This window comes from Coffea arabica, chromosome 3c (genome assembly GCF_036785885.1).
Source record: "Coffea arabica cultivar ET-39 chromosome 3c, Coffea Arabica ET-39 HiFi, whole genome shotgun sequence".
In the NCBI taxonomy this organism is placed as follows: Eukaryota; Viridiplantae; Streptophyta; class Magnoliopsida; order Gentianales; family Rubiaceae; genus Coffea; species Coffea arabica.
The window spans coordinates 37,244,183-37,254,516 of record NC_092314.1 but is presented as its reverse complement, the minus strand read 5'-3'; the positions used below and the strand labels follow the sequence as shown (position 1 = coordinate 37,254,516).

General features: G+C 35.2%; 1 long non-coding RNA gene across 1 annotated transcript; it reads right to left on the bottom strand.

The window, feature by feature from the left end:
* Window positions 1–210: 210 nt before the first annotated feature.
* Window positions 211–3,191, bottom strand: LOC140038131 (uncharacterized). The gene is made up of 2 exons (XR_011841946.1): window positions 3,038–3,191; window positions 211–577 (listed from the first exon to the last, which is right to left on the bottom strand). It is a non-coding gene; the product is annotated as an uncharacterized lncRNA (long non-coding RNA).
* Window positions 3,192–10,334: the final 7,143 nt, after the last annotated feature.

Genomic DNA, 10,334 nt, shown 5'->3' with positions numbered 1-10,334 from the left:
GTGGTGTTCTAGATTCATTGGCTTCATGTGCTTCTCTTAATGACGTAAATCTGGCACATAATTAATTTTTTGGGAATACTCAAACAAGTCTTGGTTCCTTTTTAAGTTTGAACTTTCTAAATCTCTCAAATAATCTATTTTTTAGTGAGATTCCTTCAAACTTTACATCAATATATCTAAATGTTTTTGATTTGTCAAACTATCAATTAATTGGGTACATCCTGGATTCTTTATCAATAGAAGTTTCGGTTCAACATAACGACTTAAGTTGACTAAAAGCTTATACATTTTATTTGGTTGGAAAAAAAAATCTCACCCTACAGCGCCCAATGCTCCCAGTCTATTGTAGCAGTTCTTCGCAGGCATTTAATTTTTATTAAATTTTTTTTTTGGAAAAATTAAAAACATCTTTGGGCCCTGTTTGCATGTGTTAACAATTAAAATAATAGCAACAATTGTGTCATACTTGTTTGACAACAAAATTCAACTTGGTGGGTTCCAACCGTCCAATCTTGAATAAGTTTCCCCTTCTTGAGCCCACGCACCAGATCTCTGTTTTTCCAATGGTTCTTCATGGCTGTTGATTTTTCTCCAACATTTTTAAAGAAAAAAGTAATAACTAAACTTATGAGGAAAAAGAATCAATCCAAATATCAACTATAATTTAAATACTAAGAAAAAAATTAAAGCTCAATCTAAAATTGAAAGTATTACAAATCTTTACATAAAAAGTAAATAGCTAGAGAAAGAAAGAATCGAGTGAAGTTCAAGAAGTATGTTTAAGAATGGAACATGACTAACTGAAACCCTATCTGGCCATAAATGAATAGCCTAGTCGTGGAAAAGGTTTGAATCATATTAGCATAGTGATTTACTAGTAAATTAAATCACACACTGTGTTTGTTTGAACTCAATAATTCTCACAAATTATGAGCGTGAAAGGTATTTGATGAAAATTAATATATATATATATATATATATATATATATATATATATATATATATATAAATGAGTAGAACAGTTGCCTACAATAACAGGTTGTTGCTAACATAATTTAAGAGTTTCTAAGAAAAAAATATAATATCAAATACAATCAATTCTCTCTTAAAAAAAAACTATAACGTAAAAACCCTTCTCTCAGAAAAAATTAAAAATTTTTGAGTTACAAAATTTTGTAATTTTGGAGTTTGTTTTTTATGTTATAATTTTCAATTTTTCTTTTTGTGCTGATTTAATGATATTTTCTCAGAAAAATTTAATTTTATATGGATGGGTTTTTTTTAGGTTATGATTTTTAGTTCTTTTCCTTTTTATATTGATTTAATGCCATATGCGTATCAAGTATAGCTAGATTTGAAAAAAAATTAAAGCAATGTTCCAATTTTACCTCTCAAATCTATATTAAGTTACCATTTTGTAATATTCTGCTTTATTTTGCTTCATTTTAGAAGTGATGGGCAAAAAAAAAAAAATTTTCGCCAAAATGTGAGAGAGTAAACAACCGTTGACTTTTGATGTAAAAATACGAAACCAGTTAAAAGAATAACAAAGCAATTTTTGCGCTTATAGCGATTCTGTACTGAAAGATAGAATTAACCATTAACAATTAACATTCAACAACATCAACAAACAAATTCCTCTTCCCTTCTGTCTATGCTGTCAACCATTCTCCATGCTCCACAACGGCATCACCATCCCTCTAGAATCCGTCATGTTTTTCCACCTAATACTAGTGTCACTATCGTTCTAGTGGTTTAGTTTGAATGTTTTGATGTAGTTGAAAACTATGGTAGCGTGGCTATGATTTTCAGCATAATTTTAATGTCTTCACCAATGGTTTTTTTTTTTTTTTAAATGTAAGATAGTATTCTTAATCTGAAACTCATTCATATGATTCGCACTGAAAATACTGCATGAATGAAAGTTTTCTCCGCTTTTCACTTGAATTAGCGTTATGCCCCGTGCAAGGCACGGGATTATTTCGTTGTTAAAAGAAAAATACTTCTTAAAAATTTGACTTCCAAAAGTACAATAGTTTTTTTTTTTTATCAGTATGACTAAGTTAAACCAAAATCTCTACTCTACTATAGATAGAGTCCGTAGCAAGCTTTGGACTCTTTACATCAATATATCTAAATGTTTTTGATTTGTCAAATTATAGGTTGATTGGGCACATCTTGGATTCTTTATCAATAGATGTTTCGGTTCGACATAATGACTCAAGTTAACTGACGAGCGCGAAGTATACATATATCAATTAACTCATCCATAATCAAAATTTACATTTATAAAATCCTAAATATCCTATACGCAATTTTTCACAAGTATATGAGTCATTTATTGAGCATAGGGGTATTAAGTATCGATCCCATAGGGAAGATTGTCAATTATCGATGTTTTTTGAACTCCTTATTATTTAAACTATGACAAGTACAAGAAATTAAATCTATCCAGTAAAATTAACAAAAATACAATAAAAAGCTCCTAGAGGTATGAAATTACTTACTATTCTTGCAAGTGAAGTTACCAATTAAGTGAATGTTATTATCTTGGCTAGTTATGACGTAATTTCCTCATGTGTGTGAAACCTACTCTCGTAGTGAATCAACTATATTTGTAATTAAGTCATCCCTACTCTCGCGGTTATGAATGATCTACAAGTTCATTTTTTCTATTTAATTATATGAAACAAGTCATTAAAGCTACAAACGTGCACCTCTACTCTCGTGAGTGTACTCCCTAAATCTATTACTTTTTTGAACTAATGTTAAATTTCAATTCTCATTGCAAACTTAATACCTTAAGATTATCACAATTAATGGCCAGTTAATTTTGATTAGAAAAGCAAAAGTGATAAATAACATGTTCAAAATAATATCATCAAATAACCAAGTAAAAATCACAAACAAGATATAGAAAGTTCATCCATAACTCTAAACATAAACTTTAACTAAACATGAAGAATAAGATCCAAACGTGTATTATAGTTAAACATAAACTTAAATACAAAAGAGAAAGTGATAGGAGAGAAATTACCTTTATCACATGAGCTTCAAACTCTCCATCTTTGCTTTTCAAATCTTCATCCAAATCTAACTACAAATACAAGATGGATAAACTATACTACCTATACTATACTGCTCTAACTAACGAACTAATGAAATTCTAATAAAGACTACATTTTTGTGAAGTTTCTCTAGCCTTCCAAAGTTGTAAAAAATGTTCCCCAAAGGCTACTATTTATAGAGAAATTCCATGCAAAAGACAAAGTGTTAAATCATGTTAAGATTCCTCTTGAGCCCATAAACAAGCTAGATTTGAGTTGTAAAGCTTCTTTGGTAGCTGTTTTTGTCTGTTTCCACCGAAATTCTTGCAGGAAAATGGGTCAAAAAGCTTGTGTGAACATAGCACAAGTTACAGAGCAAGTTGCAACCAAAATTGGAGAATATACGACCTTGAAAATGCGACCTTTGGTTGCGTATTGTACCCACGTTTTGCTCTTTTACAGGTTTGCTCATTCTGGGCAGATTTCATCCTTGCTCTGTTTTTTGTCCAACTTCAACTGATATTTTCTCAATGATAGAGGATGAATTGGTTCCTGTACAAAGAATAGCCCTTTGAGTTGGCTCTCCAATGCATCAAGAATCATCCAATTTAGAGCTCTGTGGATCGAGAAATGACAAAATACCATCGACTGATCAGAACTCTGTTTCAGCTTTCAACCATGAAGTTGTACTTCTGTATTTCGACTTTTTGACAAGGAAAATGACTGAACCGGACTTCGATGTCTTCATACCAAATGTAGATCTATCTCTTAGCTTCAAAATAGTTTAGGAATTATCTCAATCCAATGCTTGTAACTCAAGATATAGCTGAAATACCACAAGGTATCAAAGTTGGAAAACTTGCATTCCATCCTTTGAGTAATTTGCACTTCATGTCTTCTTTAAATCACTTTAAATCATCAATAATCATTTAATTATTTTCTTACTTCGCTCCAATTGATGATTGAATTATTAAACCTATAAAAATATGAAATTTTCGCCATTAAAATCCATAGAAATACAATTTTTACCACTTAAACTACAAAATGCATATTTTCACTAAAAACTTAATTCATTACCTATAAAAGTAGTTAGAACACGTCAAAACTAACTAATAAAATACACTAAAAACACTCCAAATATGCACTTATCATTGACTAAAAGGCTTATACATTTTATTTAGTTGGAGAGCTAAAAGTTATCAGTTAATAGTTGAAGGGCCAAAAGTTAAAATTTGTGGTAGTTTGCGGGCTGCTGGAGCATTTTACCTATCTCATGAATCCAATAGCTCTGTTAGACATAATGACTCAAGTTGACAGTAGGGTTAGAATTATATGTTTTAATTTGTTAGAGAGTTAAAACTTTTCAATTAATAGTTGGAGGGTCAAAAATTAAATTTGGTAATAGTTTTAGGGCCACAGGGGCATTCCTACAATAGTCAGGCACAAGAATCAAATCTTGGAGAAGACTTTAAGAGCTCTCTCCCAGCAGTTAGACCAACTCCAGCGGTTTGGCACCTTGCCACTTAAAAACAATCCAATGATTTAGTCCAAAAGATTTCCTACTTTAAGTTTTAACTATCTATGCATAACCAACTAAAAACACAATCAGTTGAGTTAAAATGGAGAAAAGAAAACAAACACTTGAAGTCAATTAAATCATTTCATGTAAAATTAACTTTCATTCATTTTTTGGGGGTAAAATCATAGAAAACATTGGTAATTGGACACACACCAGTGTGGCAACATCACTAGTGTTTAGTTGAATATTATGAAAACATGAACCTTTAAGCAGTCCAAAAAATTAATTGTTTGATACAAACTATTCAGAGAACTTACTTTCCGAATCCTTTTTGTGGAATACATTTACTCGCAATTTTACACAAAAGCTTCTAATCCTACTGGAAGAGGGAGATACACATTTACTTAATTGAGATGTAAGAATGAATGAGATTTAGTACTTGCAAGTTATATAAATTGCTTTTTTAGTGGTTCATCAAATGCTTGGCATTACAATTTGTAAAATACCCACAATTCTTCATACACCCTAGTTTGTGCTAGTTTGCTATTACGCTATGAAAGCGTATGTCCTACACTACTGCCTTCTGTAGTAATTTTCATTCAGATGCATTGCTCTCTAATATAAACTGTACATGATCCCGTCTTCATGCCTCCTCCATTAGTGGAACTAGTTCATGGATATCTAGACATGTTGAAAACACATAGTACAAATTAAAAGAACAAACTGATAATGTCCAAATGTAGATTAACATATTTATGTGCAAAAACATATGCATAGGAAATCAAGAGAAACAAAAAACAAAAGTGCGTATTGTTGAAGCTGTATTTCCTTCTACCAAGTTGAATTAGACATGTAAGGAGAGGGCTTGATCACATGAAGACAGAACTCTCTAAAAACTTGCAAGGAAAGGACAGCTTGTGAGAAGCCTCTGGTTCAAGTCCCCAATGTCACTCTGACGCCCAAGTTAGTTTCTGATTAAGAAAAAATATATGAGTTTTTGAGTGGGTGTTATGTATCTCCAAAAGAAATTCCTCACCTTTAAGGCTGTACCTCCATATATAAGTTTTCGTACGAGAGAAAAAAAAAAGAGATAATGAGGTAGAGGGATAAAGATTAATTCTTTCTGCTTGGTTGGATAGACATTGGTTTAGTTGATGATCTTCCATCCTTTTTAAGATAAAAATAGTCATTTTCATTTACCAACTAAGATCACTCTTATCTTAGTGGCGTATCATTCATAGTATGAATGTGGGGTATCATTCACAGTTTCAGCCCATCTCACTATGCAATGTGGTGTATAAAGTAATTACAAAAATTCTGGCAGAAAGAATCCGACCTTTGATGCAGAAATTGATTGCACCAAACCAAAGCAGTTTTATCCCGGGAAGGCAAATCAGTGATAATACAATACTAGCCTAGGAGATCATTCATAGTATGAAACGCAAGCAAGGGAGGAAAGGATACATGGCAGTCAAAATCGATCTTGATCGAGTCAGCTGGAAATTTCTTCAGGAGACATTGGAAATGGCAAGGTTCCCAGAAGATTTAATCTCCCTGATAATGAGTTGTGTTCAAGCCACAAGTATGGAGATTTTGTGGAATGGCGAACGAACTGCTGCCTTCTCCCCGACGTGAGGTTTACGATAGGGCGACCCTGTGTCGCCTTACCTGTTTGTCTTGTGCATGGAAAGATTACGCCATCTCATCAGCATGGCAGTGGAAGAAGGAAGTTGGAGGCCAATCAAGGTTGCGAGAAAAGGTCCAACAATATCACACATGTTCTTTGCAGATGACCTGATACTGTTTGCAGAATTGAGTTTGCAGCAAGCGGGTGTTTTACAGAGGTTACTAGAGCGATTCTGTGAGGGTTCAGGGCAGAAGGTAAGTATTGCTAAATCAAAGATGTATTGCTCAAGGAATGTTCCAACAGAGGTAGTTGAGCAAATTAGTAGGAAAACGGGAGTTGGATTAACAAATGATCTAGGAAAATATCTAGGTATGCCACTACTACACAGCTGAGTGAATAAGGGGACTTATGAAGGGATTCTTGAAAGAGTTAATAAGAGGCTACAAGGGTGGAAGAGCAAATGTCTATCCTTTGCTGCCAGAACATTACTTGTGAAGATTGTAGTGGCCACGATACCTATTTATGCTATGCAAACATCATGGCTGCCTAGCTCTCTGATAGATAAGATTGAGAAGAAGATCAAGGGCTTTATCGGGAATGGAGATTCAAAGAGGCAAATGCATCTCATGAATTGGGACAGTATAACACAACTAAAGAGGAAAGGGGGACTGGGAATTAGGAAGTTAAGATAGGTAAATAGAGCTATGTTAGCTAAAACTTGTTGGAGGTATCAGACACACCACGAATCCTGGTGGGCAAGAAGTTTAGGAGGCAAATATGAGGACAAAAGTGCAGGAGCCAACCCATTCAAGAAGAAAAATAGTCAATCCCATACATGGCGAAGTTTGAGAGAAGGAGCAGAACTGCTGCTGAAAAGGATACGATGGAGGCTGGGGAATGGCAATAGAATCAACTTTTGGACAGATCCATGGATCATGAAAGAACCATTGATACAGTGGGCAATTACGGTAGTGCCAGGAATGGAGTAGGCTAAAAAGGTGAAAGAGTATTGGATTAATTCCAGTTGGGACTGGTGTACGCTAAGTAAATACCTTCATCAGAACCAAATCAACTTGATTAGAGCAACTATGGTCTACAGTAAAGAGGACAATCCGGACTCGATTACCTGGGATCTGGAAGCTAAAGGGACTTTCACTACTGCTTCGGCTTATGAGTTAGATGGGCAGTGCGCACCTGTAACGAAGCAAGACATGGCATGGGAGAGGCTATGGAAACTCAAGGGCCCAGGGAGATGGCAATTTCTGTTATAGATTGTAAAACATGGGCGACTGCTTACTAACACTGAGAAGCATAGGAGACATATGCGTCCTACTGGGCAGAGTGAAGTTTGTGGGGCAAAAAGTGAAACCATTCTTCATGCACTACGGGATTGTGATTGGATAAGCGCTATCTGGCGCAAGCTAGTTCAACAGAAATATTGGAGGATATTCAAGGCTAAAACTCTGGACTAATGGGTCGATTGGAATGTTAAGGAAGGAGAAATAACAGACATCAGGAGATCTTCTGGCCTATATTGTTCCAGCGGGTGGTTCATTGGGCATGGACGGTAAGGAACGAATGGATGCATCAAGGCCTAGATAGGAAAATGGGAGTCAATGCAGAGCAACTTGTGAAGCATGTGATGGATGTTCAGGAACTAAATTAAAATTTCCACGAGTCTAGCAAAAAGCAACTGCAATACATCAGTTGGGGTAAACCCAACCTAGGATGGGTTACGCTAAATGTAGATGAAGCGTCGAAGCACAATCCAAGAAGGGCTAGTGCGGGAGGCTTGATCAGAAATGAATATGGGCAGTGCATTGTAGGATTTAGTGCTAACCTGAGGCATGCCAGTAATGTGGCTGCAGAACTTTGGGCTATGCTTATAGGGTTACAAATCGCTTGGAATTCGGGATATAGAAAAATTGTCATTGAGTCATATTCTAAGACTGCTGTTTCTCTGCTGGAGTTAGCCTCAAAGGAGAGTCTACATTGAAATATAATAGTAGAGATTAGAGAAATGTTGAGCTAGAATTGGGATTGTAGACTGGAACATATCTGGAGAGAAGGGAATAGGAGTGCAGATCACCTAGCTAAATTGGGGAGAAGTCTAGACTATGGTTTGACAATGCTTGGGGACTCACCACAAACAGTTAAAGAACTCCTAGGCCAGGACGCATGTGTAGTGGCTTTCCCTCTTTTGACCAACTTGTACTGAGCCATTGGCTCTCCTTAGCAACCAAAAAAAGATCACTCTTATCTTTGGGAAGTCAGAAACTTATCCTATCCCCAAGGTGAGGGCTCGAGATTAGTTCAATTTATATCAAGTTGGGATAGCTTCAATGGTCATGTGGCATACATGCAATGTATACCTCTTTACTAGCCCTCCAAATCATTTTTTATTCTTATATAAATGAATTTGACCTTTAATGAACCAGACACATGGTAATCCGCCCTTAGCAAAGTTGGATCATTATTACTTACTGGATGCCTCGATTGGTACTCCTCACACCAATTGAAGACATAAAGCTGTTAAAACAATTCTTTAGAAATTGCAGCTTTTCTTTCATTAGAAGAGAAGGAAATGTTGCAAGTCAGAGTTTGGCAAGATTTGCCTTGAACTTAGTAGAGGATGTTTACTGGAAGGTTTCCTTCCCTCTCTGGTTAACTAGATTAGCTAGGGAAGATTTAGGAGCAGCTACTCCTCCAATTTTGTAAATAAACTTTGACTCCGTTTGAATTAATTATTTTTAGCGTGTTTTTTGTAAAGTTGTTATGGTGCAATTCAGTAGAAAAATACTGTTTACATTGGAAAAAAAGGGATAATTTCAGAGGTTTCTCCCCTGAGGTTTCTGACAGTCTCAAGGACCTCTCCTGAAGTTCCGAAAATCCCTTATACCTCCCCTAAAACTAAGTAGATAGTTTCAGGTCCAACCCAATTAAGGTGGACAATGAATATAAAATATGTTTTAGGAGAGAGAAAATAAAGAAATTCCACCTCTGCCCTCAAGATTGTCATTAGTGAGGATGTTTATGTTGAAAATTTCAATGGAATCTAGTTCCTTTGAAATTGCAGGGGGTGTATGTAAAACTAATGGAAAAAGGTAAGGCTGTATTGCAAGAAATTGTCTTCTGCTTCATGCCAACGGCTCTCAAAGCAGTTCTTTGTAACGGTAATAAGAAACAGTAGTGTTGCTTTGGAGCTCTATATAATTGCCTACTGAAGTTGCAAGAGAAAGCAGTGAATGTTGTTGGGTTGTGGCTGAGGTTTTTGCAAAACTGCTCATACAAGTAGCAAAGTTGAACTACGTACAAACAGATACACATGGCTTCTTCAAGTCTGGTAGATTCATCATGGAATTCACCAACTTCATTTTCAATAAGAAATAGATATTGCCATTGTCATCGGAAAGCAAGTATTAAAATTTCTGAGAGCAGGAGGAATCCAAACAAGCTATGTTTCTACTGCTCAAATTGCAAATTCTTTCAGTGGTTCGAAGGACCTGAAGAAGGTGAAGTGAGCAGCCAAAGAATAGATCAACGTTCAAGCATGCAAAAGGAGGATCGGATACAGTTTGCCAAAGTAGAGCAGTCGAACTCCATTGTGAAATGGCTGCTTATAATGAACCTGTTATTCATAGCTATTTACATTTTGTTGTTGATATTTTTTCAGTGGTTCGAAGGGTCTGAAGATGGTCAAGTAAGCAGGCAAAGAGCAGGAGGACATTCAATCATGCAAAGAGGTGATCAAGTGCAAAATTTGAATGCTGTCAAGTTCAACTCCATAGTGAAATTGATGCTTATAATGAACCTTGTATTTTTAGCTGTCTATGTTGTTATGTTGACTGTAAAAGATATCAAATGAGTATTGATTCATAATAATAAAGAACCAGATTCATTATCATGTGCTTCCAGTTTTGCTTATTGAATACCACATGACAGATTATACAAAAACACAGTGTACGAGTAATAGTGCAAATGGAACTTCAGTTTCTATTGAGAAGCATTTTGAGTGTATAGCAGCCAAATGTTTCCACTCATGCATCCAGGTTGATACAAAAAGATAAATTTGTCCAAAACATCAGATAACTAATGTTCAGATACCAAAATTAGATAATCAAGACATCAGATATTGCCATTT